The sequence below is a fragment of the Acinonyx jubatus genome, chromosome F2, assembly GCF_027475565.1.
Source record: "Acinonyx jubatus isolate Ajub_Pintada_27869175 chromosome F2, VMU_Ajub_asm_v1.0, whole genome shotgun sequence".
Lineage (NCBI taxonomy): Eukaryota > Metazoa > Chordata > Mammalia > Carnivora > Felidae > Acinonyx > Acinonyx jubatus.
Window position 1 is genome coordinate 52,161,239 of NC_069394.1, and position 18,998 is coordinate 52,180,236.

Consider the following 18,998-nt stretch of genomic DNA (forward strand, 5'->3'; position numbering starts at 1 on the left):
GAGCATGAACAGGGGAGGGTCAGAGAGAGGGAGACACAGAATTTGAAACAGGCTCCGGGCTGTGAGCTGTCAGCACAGAGCCCCACACGGGGCTCGAACTCACGGACCATGAGATCACGACCTGAGCCGAAGTCGGACGTTTAACCGACTGAGCCATCCAGGTGCCCCATCAGATGTACTTTTGAGTCCCGTTGCAGAACGATGTATTTGACATAACTTGACACAGTCTCTAGTGTCTCTCTCAAGCCTTTTATTCATCACAACATGTCCTCTACTAATAACTGGTGTGGAGCAAACAAGATAACAAGTGTGGAAAAGCTCTGAGGTTGATATATCTGCCACTTCTTGTTTCCCCTATCTCCATTACATTCTCTTACAACTGGAAAATTCCTCCACTTTTGTTTAAAAAGATGAAGAACTTTAAATATATAGTTTCAATAATTCTAAATCTTGATTCCCATCCCAGACAAACATTATTCCTATTCTTTGGGTACCTTGCTGCAAGGTGTTGAAGGTGTGGTACAAAGACAAGGTAACCCATGTGCTTTGTGTTTTGAGTTAAGCACATTAAAATGTATATCTACATACTTGTATTAAAATATAGCAAAAAATTAAATCACTAAAAATAAATATTTAAACTAAAACATGGCAAAAAAAATGACAACTGATCCAGATACTAGAAAAAAAGATCTTTTTGAAATGTTTCTTTCAAAAATTGGTTGATATTCATTGATAAGCTGCCTTTGATTCTTAAATTAATCTGAATTCATCTATCCATATTACGTTGATTTATAAGTCATCTCAAGTTTCTTTGGGAGCTCAAATTTCAAAAACTATACATAATACAAGTTTATAATTTCTAAATAAAATCTAAAAAAATAACGAGAATCATGTCAAAGATGAACTATTACTATCATGCAAGAACAATTTTTTTTAAATATGAAAACTTAAAAAACCTTAATTCCACTTTCAACCATGACAGAACCTGCCTTGATACTAGCCTTCTTTCCATAAAAGCAAGAACACTGGAAAAGCACGGAACAACTCTTTACAGATACTGAGAAAACACACAATGCATGGCTGTGATCCTTAAGAAAAAAAAGAAGAAAACACTAAAATCTCCCACTTTTTATAGGCGGACATTTACCAAACTCTGAGCAGAGAGGAGAACCTAAGCAAGTATAGCAGTCTTGCTAGACTATGGGATACAAAGATAGGAGCTGAAGGAGACGGAGTCTGAATTCTAGCCACCTGTCCTGAGAAGCTTAGAAAGTTACATCTCGAGGGAGTGCTCATGTTCTTCAAATCCAGGTGATGTGGCAGAACCAAACTCTATTTTTTGTCTCTTCAGATCTGAAAAATCATTTAAAGCAATGCTGACTTCTTTGCCTTGTAGGAGCTTCTCTATACCAATTTTGTCTCCTCTCCTACCGAGAATAAGCAAACATCCCCTAGTTCATAGGAGGTAAAAGAGAAAACAACCTGCAGGATGTTGAGGCCCAACTCAATTGGTTTGCCTACTCTTTGGAAACGCAGCCTCTCATCGTTGCCTTAATTTTCATTTTCCTCCTAATAGATATCAATTTTATACAATTAAGTTTCTCCCCAAAATACACTAGTAACATGTGACAGAGAAAATCCTTGAGCTGTCTAATTCTCAAATTTAAAAAATCTGAGGGTCTGGACCAAAAGAAGAGGCGGAATATCAACTTGGAGTCGAGATAACACACACACTGACAGTAACGACTAAATCCAAAGGCGGCTTCACTGAAGAGAAAGCATTTTAAGATTTTAAAAAAATCCCATAAGATCCCAAAAACGTCCTAAGTGTCACTAGCAGTTAATAAAGTTATTCACGCAGAAGTGTATACAACAGAGCACTGCACTTTTTATATTTTGCTTTCACTTTTTGGCGTGGGATGTGACACGGTATCAGCTTCATTAAACAAAATATTTGTAAAAAACATTAAAAAAAAAAAGTCTGTACCTTTCATGCTACTTGAGGAGGATGAAGCGGGAGTGGGTGCACGGATGCGTCTTGCTTCCAGGGTTGATGGAGAACTCACCCTGGTTGTGGCCGATAATCTCAGACATGATTCCCATAATGCTGAAGGTCCCTTACAGACGCCCACCAGGTTGTCCACCAAACTAAGCAGGGGGAACACGTCCCTCAGCTGCCTCCTCACCACGGGGCGCTTGCCCCTCAGCTGCCGCCACTTCTTGGCTTTGCGCAGGCGCTTTCGTAGGGAGCGCCGCGCCGGCCGCCAGGCGAGGTCCAGTCGCCGCCGCCTGAGGGCGGTACAGCTGCATCCGGGGCTCTTGGGCTTGTCCAGTAACCTATGGAGGTCTGCCCCGCCTCAGGTGAGCAAGCAGGTGTGCTTCTTCTGCTTCACTTTTGGCATGTTGTCAGGTTTGTTTTCGAATGTTAGTTTTCCTATATATATAAAGGAGGAAAGTGCATGAACGTATTCTCTATATATACTTCTAATCTTAACAACGAATTTATTTTTTTTAAGTTTATTTATTTATTTTTGAGAGAGAGGGCAAGCAGGGAAGGGACAGAGATAGGGAGAGAGAGAATCCCAATCCCTGCACTGTTAGTGCAGAGCCTGAGGCAGGGCTCGAATTCACAAACCAACCAACCAACCGTGAGATCATGACCTGAGCTGAGATCAAGAGTCAGAGGCTTACCCGACTGAGCCACCCAGGAGCCCTTTCAATGTTTTTATTTACTTTTGAGAGAGAGAGAACGAGCAGGGAAACGGCAGAGAGAGAGATAGAGGATCCGAAACGGTCTCTGCGCTGAGAGCAGGTGAATGTATTATTTTTACATTCAAAAAGTCAACTATGATCGATCAAACTCTAAACTAGCTGTAGCCAATAGAAATATAACACATCTATGTAATTTTCAAACTTTTAGTGGCCAAATTTTAAAGAAACGGGTGAAATTCATTTTAATGATATATTTTATTTAACCCAACATATCCAAAATATTATCATTTACACAATATAAAATGATTAATGAGACATTATTAATCAAATACATCTGTCATGTTCTCTACAACACAGTAATGTTGATGCAGTGGTTAAAGTGAAATGTAGTCCCATTAAAAGCAATACTTAATAAGGGAAAGTTTTTTAGAGTGGTTTAGTTTTTCAATTGAAGTTAGAACTAAATAAAATTTAAACTTCAGTTCCTTCAGTGTTATTACTCGCATTGGAAGTGCTTCATGGCTGCATGTGATCAGGAGCTACCATCCTGAACAACACAGTTCTAACCTCCCTTGATGATGGAAATTAGTGATTTTCAACAGTCAGTATGTCACTTTTCGAGACGTGTCTATCAGAGAAACGTCTCCCTCAACAGAGAGACACTGTTGAGAATCACCAGTCAAAATGAATTTTCAGTTGTATATCAGAAATTTTTATTAATTTTCAAAACAATAAATAAGTTAATTAAAATAATTAGGAATAATTCTGCAAATCTTTTTTTTTTAATTTTTGTTAACGTTTATTTATTTTTGAGACAGAGAGAGACAGAGCATGAACGGGGGAGGGTCAGAGAGAGAGGGAGACACAGAATCTGAAACAGGATCCGGGCTCTGAGCAGTCAGCACAGAGCCCGACGCGGGGCTCGAACCCACATACCGCGAGATCGTGACCTGAGCCGAAGTCGGATGCTCAACCGACTTAGCCACCCAGGCGCCCCAATTCTGCAAATCTTAAAGTCAATTCTCTTGTCATTCTGCCAAATATCAGTACTTCAAAAACCTTTGAGTTTAAAAACCCTATTTTATTTAAAAACATGTACCTTGTACACACTTTGGGTTTCACATTCTCACTATACCAATTATTGAATTTCATAAAGACCCCAGAACATTGGCCATTTCATCTATTCTGGATGATCAGCCTCCTAGTGACTGCATTTTTATCCTTGTTTGAACCAGACTCTGGTCCATTACTTTTAAGTACTCTCTATCTACAACCCGCATACCACTTTGTTATCTTATCCTTCTATTACACTGGATCCATATATTACCACCAGAAAATCACTCCATGCATTTGCTTTCTCTGCTTCTATATGCACACTATTAAGCACTGCTGGGAAAAATTGTATCTCTGTGCCAAAACAAGTCTCTGTTCATGTTCAGTCAATGATCCTTCTATTTGTTCTCATCTGTAAATTCTATTGGCCCTTCCACATCGCAGGGTTTTCATCCCTTTAACATTTTCCTCTTTCTCCACTCCATCCCCACACTCATGCACACCTCCATGCCCTTCCTTGACAGAGAAAATGTATCTCCTTAAATTACAGCAAATTTAGAAACCAAGTAGCAGAGAAATTCCAACCTCTTACCTTTACCCACAAATGAATTTATCTTCGTATACCTCTTTACCTCCTTTTAGATCTCACTGAAAGAAGTGCCAAGTTATCTGTTCAAAGTTTACTTTGAACTTCAGTAAAACTCTTAACCCTTTCAGAGACCTTTTTCCTAAGTATCTTATCCCTTTTGTTTTCTTACCTTCAAATCATCTCTGCTGTGTTCAACAAAACAAAACAAAAATTCCCATTTTTATGTGTATATTATCCTTTCTCCTTTTCTTCACAATTGGGCCCCAAGGGGGGAAAAATATTCTCCCTGTATTGTATGACTCTCTTTATCTCCTCTTGATTCCTAGCTACCTTTCCACCTAGCTTATATCCCCACAACTCCACTGAATCTGCTCTCAGTGAGGTCAAGGTTATTGTCCCTTGTGCCAGATGCATCACACGCTTCTAAGTACTTACTCCACCTGACCTGTCTGTGCCATCCGATTAACTCCTCATTTCTCCTTTGGCCTTCCTGACACTGCTTTTTGCTAGATTTTTCTCAAATATCCTGGCCACTTCTTTTCAGTCTTTGGTATTAAATCTTTTTATGATTTCATATTTTAAAAGTTATGAATTTTATTAATATAAATTTTAAATAACATCCTCAATAGTATAATATGAAAAGAGAACATGGTGGTTTTCTTCTCAAAATCATTCAGCCTATTGACTCGATGAAGAAAATTCACCAAGCCAAATGAACTGATTTGCTTTACCAAGAGCTTATACTCTTGGAAATAAAAACTCTATTCTTCAAATGTGTCCTGAGAGAAAGTTATGTAAAAATCGTAATAGCAATATAATCAGACTATTACTACACAATTGCACCATAAAGAATACCAGTCATGGATATAATCATAGAAAATTGCCAGACAATTGCAACATTAAAATGCATCAATCATAGATACAATCACACAAATGACTACAATCAGTAGTAAAACTTAAAGCAATTACAACTTTTTAAGGAATTATTGTGTGGGAAAATTATTTAAATAGCAATACCATGTTTCTAACTTTTAAATAAATGCAAAAGAATGTCTCTGATACATGAATGCATCACCAACAGAAGGGCACTTCTGTGGTAACCTCCAATTTCTTTCAAATGTCCTGGCCACTTAAATATCAATGTATCTAAATGTCAAATCTCAATTTCAAAGAAAAGATAGATGCTAAAATGTAAGAAATAATGTACGTTGGTATTAAACAATTGTAATTGTGTCCTATAAAAAATGATTTGTAAATTCATTCAGGAGATGCCATCAAAATTATAAGTCATTTAAATTAGTTTTCTAAAAGTGACTTTCTAACTGTTGCAAATAGATACGAGAAATTAATAATACTGTATAAAAAGGAAAAATGTAACTTAAGAGAAAATTAAATGACCAGAAGCTTATAAAGGGGGGGGGGGGAGTATGCAAATCACCCTATCTATTCACATTTTAGATGTCTTAAATATTTTTCCTTTTAATTTATTTGTTTGCTGCTTTTGGTCCTCTTCATTCCTACTGAAAGAAGTATAACAAACTTAGATATGTTTGATTTGAGCCTCCTTGGTTAAATGAAAATTCTATTCTGTTGAAATTACCCAGTGCAAAGTTGCTATGAACCTATTCTAGCCAGATAGTAGGTCAGTGTGAGAGCCATTCACTTGTTTTAATGTAAATATGGAAAATTTAAATAAATGTAAAGAATCCAAAATTCCTTACTGATGGAGTAATTTTCCCTAAATATATCTGAGTTCTTTACCCAAGAGGAAAGGAGAGTTGTATGTGACTATGCAGGGCAGAAAAAGCCACAACAGAATTGTCACATCTTACAAGCTTAAGACTACCAGGACCAGAGGATCACCAGGAAGTGGAATTTATGGCCAGAAAGTCTCATGAAAGGTTGCAAATAGATACAACTTAGATCAAGATAATTCATGATATCAGTCCTGCATCAAGCAATAAGCTAAAAATGTGTATTTTCTTCCCTTTCATATGTCTCCTGCTTTTAATGAATCTCTGTTCCCACAGACTAAATAGAAACTTACTTTTATTGTCAATTCAGCTACTTTGATAGCTAAATAGGCTTTCTTGATCCACCTTGAGAAAATACTATTATGTAAGTAAATAAGCATGTAAATAATATGTAGCATATAAGAAAATACACAATTCGTTTCAAATGGGCAAATTACTAGTAAATCCTTGTTTTAAATTCTACACTATCAGAAAGAAATTCCCTTAGCTATGATTTTTATTTCAAAAGAAAATATATTAGACACATAAACTGGGATATCTTGCTTTGGAAAATTAAATATAAAGCCTTATACACTGAAAAATGAGATATTAAAAAAGACCTAACATTGGAACCTGGAAACATAAATGCGTCAAAGGACTTCAGATGAAAAAGGCAATTTCACTCACTTTCCTCCTCTCCTGAATATCAATGCTATCATTTATTTAATGCCACTAAACTAGCTTGTCAGTTTTTTCTTGTTACTTTATATTGGCAAACATAATAATGTACCCAATTCTTTATGGAGTTTTGTTTATGTGCCAGGCACTTTACCAAATGCTTTGCATATGTTACCTCATTTAATCCTTCCAGCAACCCCTTTGAGAATTCATCATTTTCCCTATTTTACAGATTAGGAAATTGCAGCTTGGAGAAGATGAGTAAAACTAATTGTCAGAAAAGGTAGAAAGCAAATCTAAATCTGTCTGACTCTGAAGCCTGAATTCTTAACCTGTACAGTAGATGTCCCTCATGAATGACTAAGTTATATCAGCTTAGTTACTGGGAAAAAGTAATTCAACTTTCAAAAGAATATTGCAATGTAATTAAATATAGGAATTTCTAATAATTTGAAAGCATTAATAATCCAAAATTGAGGGTTTTACAAAATAACTAGCAAATTCTCTTCAAAAATGTCAAAGTTATGAAATGCAAAGAAATTCTAAGGAAGTCCACGTTAAAAAAAGTAATAAAAAAATGTTAGGATGTCCTTGGAACCACAGTAGAGGGGACAGCCATCTTGCCAGCGCAACCCAACAAAAAGTCCAGAAGGAATTGGAGGTCAACCAATCACCAAGCGACAGCACGACCTGACGCGAAAAAGGCCCACCTGGACCTAAACCGGAACTACAGCAGCTTAAAAACCCCACCCCACCACACCTGGGTGCGACTTCCCTGACACTCTCTCTCTCACTCTCTCTCTCTCTCTCTCTCTCTCTCTCTCTCTCTCTCTCTCTCTCTTTTCTCTCTCCCTGAGTCACGGAACCTCGCCCGAGACCTTAGTTCCCAGATAAATCCTTGGCTGCTAAAATTTTTTAGCCTCTGACTCCTATCTTTACCCTGCCTTACGCCTGACCCGATAGAAAGAGAGAAAGAGAGAAAGAGAAAGAAAGAAAGAAAGAAAGAAAGAAAGAAAGAAAGAAAGAAAGAAAGAAAGAAAGATGGATGACAACTTCAGGAGTTATCCTGGAATGGATTTGTGACAGAGGGAGAAAAAAGTACCTATTAAGAACACTGTTAGGACAATGGAAGAAATTTAAATATGGACTGTGGATTAGATAGTAGTCTTATGTCAATGTTAAGATTTGTTTTTTATAATTGTCCTGTAATGTATAGGAGTATTGCAACTCTAAGTTTGAAATTATTCCCAATTATATCAAAATTAAAAGTGGCTGATAAATAAAAGTAACCAAAGTAAGGCAAATAGGAAGAAAACAATAGAATGATTGATAAAACTTTATAATTTTTATATTCTGATAATTATATACACTAGGTAATTAAGGAAGAAAATTAGTAAGTATTTTACTATTTGATAAAAGAATAGTATGGATTCCTTGTAGCATATCTCCAGGGGCATCATAGTTGATTAGTATTATTTTTTTTTTTTTTTAAATTCAAGAGAATCTCTCAGGGTCTTGCATAAGAAGATTTGGCTAATACTTTAAGAGTTTATTAACTTATGCTCAAACTAATCTTGAATTACAATATAAATCCTTTGAAAGAATATTGATAGTCATGTAAATTCTGTATAAATTCATTGCCACTGTATTTTAAATATTCTCCCTTGACATCCTTAATCCCCGTGTATTATAGACCAATGCTGATGTCTTAACAAGAATGGAAAGAATACTGATTGTTAGTGGTTTTGAATGATACCTAGCTTCAAGCAAAGGTGCAAGATGAGAAAAGGTAGGAAAGCTAAAACTAAAGACTATTTTCCAAAATGATAAAAAATATACAAATATAAAATTATAAAGATGTACCTCAATCTGTTGCTAGTAAAGTACATCTAAGGATATTCAGTATAATATCTTTTTAATTTTGGGATGAATATGAAATTATTTTCAGTTAAAAGAAAAAAGTGACATGAATCCCCTGTTGGTAATGTACTTTAAATATTGCTATTTGGGAAACTTAGAAAACAATTAGACTGTGTAATCATATCTGAATTTAGTAGAGGATCTGAGTTTAGTAGGAGGTAATTTATAAAAGTTCACATACTAGACTACTTCCTCTAAAGTTATCTTTTAGGGGCTCCTGGGTGGCTCAGTTGATTAAGTGCCCAACTTTGGCTCAGGCCATGATCTCACAGTTTGTGGGTTCAAGTGCCGCGTCAGGCTCTGTGCTGACAGTTTGGAGCCTGGAGCCTGCTTCGGGTTCTGTGTTTGCCTCTCACTCTGCCTCTCCCCAATTCATGCTCTGTCTCTCTCTCTCTCTCTTAAAAATAAATAAACATTTAAAAAAACTTTTTGGGAGGCACCTGAATGGCTCAGTTGGTTGAGTGCCTGACTTTGGCTCAGGTCATGATCTCGTGGTTTGTGGGTTCAAGCCCTGCATCAGGCTCTGTGCTGGTAGCTCTGGAGCCTGCTTCAGATTCTGTCTCCTTCTCTCTCTGCCCTCCCCCTACTCGTGTTCTGTCTTTCTCTCTCAAAAATAAATAAACATTAAAAAATTTTAAAAAACATTTTTTTAAATACTTATCTTTTAAAACAGTTTTGAGTAGATTTTGACTATATCTTTAAAAAAGATACATGAAGCAAATATGTCAAAATGTCTGGTATATCTGGGTGCGAAAATAGAAATGTCTATTTTCAAACCCATAGAAATGGGTTTTTTTTAAATTAAAAACTGTTTTGGGGCGCGTGGGTGGCTCAGTCAGTTGAGCCTCTCACTTTGGCTCTGGTCATGATCTCACAGTTGTGAGTTTGAGCCCCACATTGGGCTCTTTGCTGACAGCTCGGAGCCTGGAGCCTGCTTCAAATTCTGTGTCTCCCTCTCTCTCTCTGCCCCTTCCCCGCTCACACTCTGTCTCTCTCAAAAAATAAATAAACATTAAAAAAAGCTTAAAAAAATTAAAAAGTGTTTAATTTCAAATAATAGTTTCTTAGAAGAGTATCACTGAAAAATGAGCTGGTATTAGGAGAAAAGCAAAAAGTGATTATCTATTCCCAATCCTTGTTTTAATTTCCTATAAAATGCTGGTATTTGTGAAATCAGGAATCCAAGGATCAGTCAGGACCTTCAATTATCTATGTAATATTTTAACCTCCCTAGACTTGCAAATCTACAAAATTATGATATCTTAGATTCCTTTTAACACTGAAATTGATTCTCACACATACCATAGAAACATTAGCAAGAGAACATGGTTAAAGACAGGATTGTTGGATTGGTATCAGCAGAAATTTGCCAAAACTAACTTAAGTCAAAATAAAATGGAGAGACAGGAAAGGCAGAAAGTTTCAGCATCATTAAGTGAATTGTAACCAGGACCTACCTGAAGAGCAAAGACCACACTAAGCCTTCCCCCCACCCTCTCTTTTAGACTATATACTTTCATCTTTTCTTCTCTGTGTATGTCTACTTCATTTTTATCTTTCTCAGCAGACTGCCTTTCTCTACTTTTTCATCTACCTGACCAAATACGGCCTCTACAACTTCATCCTAACATTAATCATTGATTGAATAGCCAAGTATACAATCATATCAGGAATAGCAAGTCTTGTCTGACAATGCAATTATGGTCTCTTGGGCCATGGCCCAGTCATCAAGGCTGCTGAAGCACAATTTCTAATTGCCAGATTCTCCCAAAAAGAGGTCCAGAATTTGGGAGAAAATAAGGCTCAATTCTCTTGCCTCTTCATATGTGATTCCCAATAAATAAGGATACAATTAAATGATTTTTAATATTTCCTTGGACACTATGATTTGTAAGGGAAAAATTTGCATGAGCTTTGTAAGTTTGTAGACTCAGAGGATCACCATTAACTGATGATTGATATTAACTATCCACAGATGTAAGATCCTAAAATTGAGGAGTTGAGCTTTTAGAAATAAGTAAAGGGCTAAATTCTCTACGCTGTAAATTTCTTCTCAAAGACTCTCTGCAGGTATTCTCATCTAAAGAGAAAAATCATTAAGACCTCTGCTGAATGTTCTGAGAATATTATCTTTCAGATACTTGTTCTAAGATTATTCTATGATTCTTATATTATTCTAAGATATTTTCAAGGTTGTTATCCTTCAGATTCCTAGATTGTTCTTGTTTATTATTTTATCTGCAATTAAATGCACTTAAGTTTTAGTTTTAGAATTTATTATGCCTATTAAACCATATCAGAAACTGTTGGTGCCTTAATCAACAATCATCTCATACCCTTTCTTCCTTTAAGAAAGAACAGAGTTTAAATATCTGGTGCTTTAGGGCAAGAAAATATTGATTTATCTAAAATACATCTTGATAAAATTACATATGATCTTATGAAATTTGGACAAGGACATGAAGGAAAAACAGTAGGTTTGGGGCAGAGAGGAAAATGTAAAGGACCTGAGAAAGTTTACCTCACTCTAAAAAGGGGACACAAGAAAAGGACATTCTTCTGGCCTTGATCATTTCTTACTTAGAAATATTCTCCAAGTGTGTTTAGACTATGAAGGGGTAAATCCGAAAACAAAATTCAATATGGAAATGTGAAGTTTAAAATAACCTGTGCTTTTGAGCATAATAAGTCATGGGAGTAACCCAACTTGGCCTTTCTGTAGTGAGAGATAGCAAATCTAACTCATGTTTAACCCAGCCTAAGTTGTGTTATCTGTTATTTGAGCCTCATCATTCTATCAATTTTACCGAAGTAGTATTCTTAGTAGTTTTTGCTTATTTGTTTCTTGTACAATATTTTATTTTATTCCATTAATTTTATACCACAACTTCTGGAGGAGTAAAGTGAATGGGAAAGGGGGAGGCACACATTGGAGACTCCATTGTGAAGGGCAAGAATGTAGAAAATTTGTTTTTCTAAAGAAAGAAAAAAAAAGAGATGACAGAGTCAGAAGTCAAATCAAAACCTTTTTCCTTGAAATTAGCGCTATCCATTAAATAAACTGTACTTCAATATATTAATAGAAAAGAGAATAATGCCTCAGTGCCAATCCAGAGTAATTTTTTAAAAACATTGAATCAACAGAAAATTGTAGATTTACTTCCATACAGAGCCAATATAAAAAGAAAATAAACAAGGAGAATCAGAACATCTCAGATTATAAAAATTCTCTCTAAAAAAGCAATAAGCAATATTAAAAACTCAATAAGCAACTTAATTAATTTACTAATTAATTGAAGTAAAACTTCAACACTCCAAACTCACCTAAACAACCTTAAGTAAATGCTTTAAAAAACTTGAATTATGAATTCTGAAATTCAGAACAGAAATGGACACCTAGGTTAATTGACTAAGAAAATATTTTTAATATTAGGATAAATATTAACATGTCAGCATGTGAAATGAGACTTGATCAAGCTCGGGCAATAAATTAAAGAAAAAGACAAAATCATCTTAAAATACAAACTAAATTATATAGTCACCAAGAGAGAAAAGCTTAAACTCCAAAGTTAATAAGGAACATTTAGGGAAGTCATGATAATAACTAAGAGAAAGGTCAGAATAATGAAAGAAACATGTTCAGAGAGAAGTTGATGAAATAGAAAGAGAGGCAAAAAAAGATAAAAGGCACAATTGGAGATGATAAAGAATAAAATGAAATAATTGAAAATGTTTTAAACCATAATTCAAAAATTGAATCTATCACCAGGTATCTAAAAAAATCTGCCCTTTAATGTTTAACTCCAATATCTTTCTTTAAAAATAAAGAAAATTATCCTCAGAAAATTCATTCAAAAAGGCCGTCTGAAGTCAGTGAAGGAAAATTCCGATGACATGAGAATTTTAGACAAAGATTTCTAAACCAAGACAAAGGCAGGACAGGTTACGTTTCATAACTCAAGGAAAGAAAGTGTGAGCCAAAGGCTTTAAATCCAGCAAAAGTGTTTTTAAAGTGTCAAGTCTATACAAAACTGTGTAATCATGGGGTGCCTGGGTGGCTCAGTCAGTTGAGGATCCGCTTTCAGCTCAGGTCATAATCTTGTGGTTTGTAGATTTGAGCCCTGTGTTGGGCTCTGTGCTCACAGCTCAGAGCCTGCAGCCTGCTTCAGATTCTTTGTCTCCATCTCTCTCGGCCCCTCCCCCACTCATGCTCTGTCTGTCTCTATCAAAAAATAAATCAGCATTAAAAAAATTTTTGTTTTAAAAAGAAAGAAAGAAAACTGTGTAATCATAAAAGAACTCCAGGAATACTCTATGAGCCTTCCTACACAATCCTTTACCAGTTCACTACAGTCAAGAGATGATTGGAGCAAAATAAGTCAGTCACAGAAAAACAAATACCATATGACTTCACTTATACGTGGAATTTAAGAAACAAAACAAATGAGCAAAAGAAAAAAAAGAAAAAGAGAGAGGGAGGCAAACCAAGAAATATACTCTTAACTATATACAAAACAAACTGATGTTACCTGAGGAGAGGTGGGTAGAGGGATGGGAATGGGTGATGGGGATTAAGGAGTGCACTTGCTGTGATGAGTACTAGGTATTGTATGAAGTGTCAAATCACTACATTTGAACTATAGTACACCTGGAACTAATAATACACTGTATGTTAGCTAACTGAAATTTAAATAAAAACTTAAAAAAAATAAAATTAGTGATAAAAAAGGGCTGAATTAAAGCACCTTTTAAAATGTGAATTGTTATCTTTTAAGAAATCATTGCATAGGAAAAAATTAAACTGTAACATCTTTGAAAGAATGTATGAAACATTGTTAGGGATATTTATTTTTGATTATAATTATTATTATTTAATTGTTATTCTTATTTTTTGTTGTGGGCAGAGGCTGTGGTGAGAAAAGATTGTAACAGGACCTAATTAAAAGGTAATGGAAAAAAATCATCTATTATTATAAAGTAGTCTTACTCCTTGAAACATGTAACCCCATTATACTAATGAAATAATGATAACACATTTCATATAGTAGACTCTTTTGCTGCGAAAAAAAATGATTGAAGAAGCTTTAGCAAAAGGGCTGATTTTGAGCTCTAAATATATTTAGTTGTAGATCTAAGATTAAAACAAATTGGAATAGTTGAAGAACAAGGTAAGAACAAAGATAAAATAGCCATTGAAACAGAAGGATTTAATAATGTTATAAAAACCCTTTACACAACCTTATGCAAATAAATGCCCAAACTTTGATGAAACAAATAACAACTCAGCAATATATAATTTATCACACTTGATAATAATAGAAAGATTAAACAGATAATTTCCATAAAATCAGACAGGGAGAAAGAGAAAGACACAGGGAAAGACAGAGACAGAGTAGAAGAAGAAGCAGAGATACAGAAAAAGTGAGAATTATTAAAGAACTACCCTTGGAAAAAGTTACTAGGTACAAATGATTCTATACAAAATAATATTACATTAAGAAAATAATATATTATGACTAATTAAAGTTTAATAATTGTGAAGATAAAAAATGTTTTATGATACTATATTGATAGATATAAAAAGAAAAGATATATAACTATCTCTATAGATTAAAGCCTGTGATAAAATTCAACATCCATTCTTGAATAAAATTTACTCAATATTATAGAAATATATACATGTACATATAATACTGTATACTCAGCCCTAAAGCCAGCATCTTAATGTGGAAGAAATAGAGGCACGACTATCAAATTCAAGAACAAGGCAAGAATACTATCTATTTCCCCTCTTACTTCACAATATATTGCAAGTATTGACCATGAAATTAGATGAGAAGAAACAATTAAGACCCATAAGAATCAGAAAAGAAAAAGTCTAAAAAAATAAACTCCAAATGGATCAGTGATATAAATATAGAAAATCCATACAATTACTAGAGAAAAAACACAAGTGTATTCTTTATAAGCTATATTTTTTTAAATGTCTAAGTATAACTCAAAATTCCAATACAATAAAAGGAAATACTGAAAAAAATTCTGCATGCTGTACCCCAACACCCCCCCCAAACAAAACCACTGAAACAAAACAGATATCATAGAAGGGAAAATACTTGCCATATATATCACAGCTAAAAGGTGATCATTCAGGGGAAAATAATAAAAATAAAAATAAGAGCAAAAAAGTATTTTTTTTAATTTTTTAAATATTTATTTTTGAGAGACAGAGCATGAACAGGGGAGGGGCAGAGAGAGAGGGAGACACAGAATCTGAAGAAGGCTCCAGGTTCTGAGCTGTCAGCACAGAGCCTGACACAGGACTTGAACCCATCAACTGGGATATTATGACCTGAGCTGAAGTAGGACACTTAACTGACTGAGCCACCCAGACGCCCCAAATGCAAAAAATATAAATAGCTTACAAAAAGAGACATAGAGACATACAAGTGACCTTTAAACATACAAAAAGATATTTAATCATTCATGATTTTTGTTTGTTTCAGAGAGAGAGAGAGAGAGAGCGCGCGCGCGTGTGAGTGCAGGCAGGGGAGGGGCAAGGGAAAGGGAGAGAGAGAATCCCAAGCCGGCTCCATGCCTAGCACAGAGTTGCAAGATAACCTGAGTTGAAGCACAAAAGTTTGAAAACACACTCTGTTTGAAGGCTGTAGGAAATAAATACTTTCATGTATTACTGGTGTGAATACAAAATAGATCTAGCTCTATGGGAAGACTTTGGCAGTATCCAAAAAAACTTCCTACATGTTTAGCCTTTCTCATAAAGAATTCACTTCAGGAATTTACCCTTAAGAAACACAAAAATACAACTTAAAAACATAACTCATAAATAGGAGATTGATTCTGCAGCTTTAAACAAAACTATGAAAAAAGTTTCTATGAACTCATGTTGTGATTTTCAGTATAGGCTCTTTTGTGAGAAATTAAGTTCCATAAAGTATAATGTACTACTTTTTTGGATAAAAAAGAAGTGTAGAAATATTTAATAAGTAATGCCTTAATTAAAAAAAATACAGGAAGTGAAAACCTGAAGCCAGTGAAATTAACTTCCTGCCAATGTGGGGAACAATGGCAGCATGGAAATGGATACAAAGAAAGAACTTGTCACTTGGAGAAATCCTGATTGCAAGGCTAAGGCAGGAAAAGTATAAGGTAAGACTAGATGGTCTCCTTGTTTACAGAGTAAGAAATTTCTTTAGTAAATCATGGGAATATGTCTAAAAGATCCTGAAGCCAGCTTGAATAGGCTCCCACTGGCCAAATGTGGAACTGTTTGGGTATCAATATGAATAAGGACATGATTCACTGAAATGAGAAAGGAACCTAAAGTCTATATTGTTGTTAAATAATAACAATTACAAAGTGAAGAGAAGGGAAAGCTCTTCCTTATGGACTAATATCAATTAACAAATGCTGAAAAAATTATAGAACTTAAAATGTATTCTTTTTCACCTATCAAAATAATAACAGAACTAATGGGTGCTGATTATGTTAGTGAATACATGCAGAACATGATATTCATACCCTCATCAAGTTGTTCCCTACAGATTACTTATTAAAAAGAACTTGTGGGGGTGCCTGTGTGGCTCAGTTGGTAAAGTGTCCTGCTTCAGCTCAGGTCATGATCTCACAGTTGATGAGTTCGAGCCCTGCATTCAGCTCTCTGCTGTCTGCACAGAGCCCACTTCAGATCCTAGGAAAAAAATTCACATTGAACTGCATTCCTCCAGTTTAGAACCGTTTGAGCTTCATTGTCTAAGATACTGCTAAGATGCTGTCAAGATGGTGTCTCTCTTCAACTAGTTGTAATAAATTTAGCTTTCATATAAATTAATAATTAACAAAGCTTTGCTTTATTAACAGACTAAAGGGAATTTAGTTGTTAAACTAAACACAATGTGTTTAAATACAATGTGTTATTCTTAATATACTCTGGATTAAAACATCTATTAAGGATTTTATTTGGACAATTGGAGGAATTTTAATATGGACTATATATTAAATAATTGTATTTTTCAGTGTTAAATTTCCTGATTGTGATAATTTTATTAGAGTAAAGTGGGAGAATATCCTCATTTTTTGAAGGTACATTCTCAAATATTTGAGAAAACAAGCAAATGTGATTAAATGTTATCCTTTGGTGAATGTGCTATTCTTATAACTCTTAAATCGATTTGAATTTTTCAAAATAAAAAATTGTGAAAAGTGATGCAAAAAACTTGATAGTGATATGAATATAACTGTACTTTAAAATTCTGGTTTTAAAATTCCTTAATTAGAAGATTTCTAACATTTGAGTTCTTTTGTTTTTATTCTTTTGTTTTTACACTTTATTTCTATATTAATTGGCAAATTTAAATGATTTTTCTTATTTTTCAAAATTTATGTTAAAACTGGCATCTCAACTTAAAAGTGATTCTTAAGTAGTCTTGGGAAAAATACCCATAGCTATTTTTGAGTTGTTTTAAAAATTCGTATTAAAAATATTGAGATTTTGTTACCTAACAAGTGAACCAAAATACTTCCAGCTTAGCAGATGTTAAAACATTTATGAGAAATAATCTTTGACCAAAATGTAAAAATATCCCTTATAAGCATCAGCAAGTCTCTCTCTTTTCCTGGCCTTATATGACTCACTTAATGGATAAATTGCTCATGCCCTGGGTTTCCTGCTGATTAGAAGTTGCTACTAGCACGATGCACATGAGAAAAATCGCAAATGTTTCTCAGAGACCCACAGAGCAATGTTTTTCCAACTTTGCAGAACATTGCCAAAAATATCTACCTGAATTATAGGCGCCTGGGATGGATATCATCAGAACACATCGCAAAATTTTAAATTAATATCATTTCATTTGTCATGTCGTTACAGAAACTGCCCACTGTGAGGTGGTCAGTTGAGGAGCATAACTACTAAGACCATCTAAGCAAACAGAATATCTAGTTAGATGTGATTTTTAAGCTGAAGAAGTTTATATAAAAATGTAGAGACTGGCTTTTGTTCTGCACAGACCATGATTGGGAGGACAAAAAGTTTTAGAGCTTTCTTTGTATTATCTTTAGCTTTAGCCAAAAAAAAAAAAAAAGATTCACAGTTATTCCTTAGCATACACAAAATTTGACCTAAGATACTATATATGCCTGTGAAAAGAGATGCAACTAAGAAACATATCAGAGACAATATTAAAAAATGGAGTGGTAAGAGGCATAAGAAATAGAGGAGTTAAGAAACCAAAATGAAGAAATGTGCCTATTCCTTCTGAGTATTTTGGAATTCACACTTTATGAATCTCATGATCTATTTAAATAAACCCAAAGAAGGATTCAGTAGATGATGGCAGGTAGTTTTCCAAAATATTCTGCAAATTTATTTTCTCTCATGTCTGAGCTTCAGTCACTATTCTCTCTGCCATGAAAACATTCTTCTAACGTCTACTCCTTTACCACTCAGGTTTTGGCCTAGATCTGAGAAATCTCTGAATAATCTTGATTGCCCATCCAAATAATCTTATATTACAAAGGGCATTCCGTTTTCATAATGTCCTGGAAATACTGATCTACTTGTCTGTTTGGTCCAACACTTACATGAATAAAGAGGTTTGCGTTCCTCATTTAAATTCTTAGTATATTGTCTGCAGCCCCAATAAATCTTTGTTGAATGAGTACATGAATGAATGAGTGGACAAATGCCTCTTTGTTTTAATTCTAGTACAATTAACATACAGTGTTACATTAGTTTCAGTATAGTGTTTCAGTATATTGGTTTCAATATGGTGATTCAACAATTCTGTACATCTCTCAGTGCTGATCACCATAAGTGTACTCTTAATCCCTTTCACCTATTTCACTCATCCCCCTACCCACCTCCCTTCTGGTGACCATCAGTTTGTTCTCTATAGTTAAGAGTGTATTTGTTTGTTTCTTTTTTCTTTATTCATTTGTTTTGTTTCTTAAATTCCACATATGAGTGAAAACATATGATATTTGTGTCTCTCCAATGGATTTATTTCACTTAGCATAATGTCCTCTAGATCTATGCATACTGGTATAAATGGCAAGATTTCTTTGTTTTTTATGGCTGAGTAACATTACATTATAGATATATACCACATCTTCTTTATCCATTCATCTATTGAGACACTTGGGCTGTTTCCATAATTTGGCTATTGTAAATAATGCTACAGTAAACACAGGGGTGCATATATCTTTTCAAATTAGTGGTTTTGTATTCTTTGGGTAAATACCCAGTAGTGGAATTACTGAATCATATGGCAATTCTATTTTTAATTTTTTGAGGA

General features: G+C 34.6%; 1 long non-coding RNA gene across 1 annotated transcript in view; it reads right to left on the reverse strand.

Annotated features, from left to right (window-relative positions):
• Nucleotides 1–1,298: 1,298 nt before the first annotated feature.
• Nucleotides 1,299–18,998, reverse strand: part of LOC128312777 (uncharacterized) — an 83,599-nt gene continuing 65,899 nt past the window's right edge. Inside the window, exon 5 of the long non-coding RNA XR_008292489.1 lies at nt 1,299–2,434. This is a non-coding gene — a long non-coding RNA (uncharacterized LOC128312777). The remainder of the gene's footprint in view (nt 2,435–18,998) is intronic.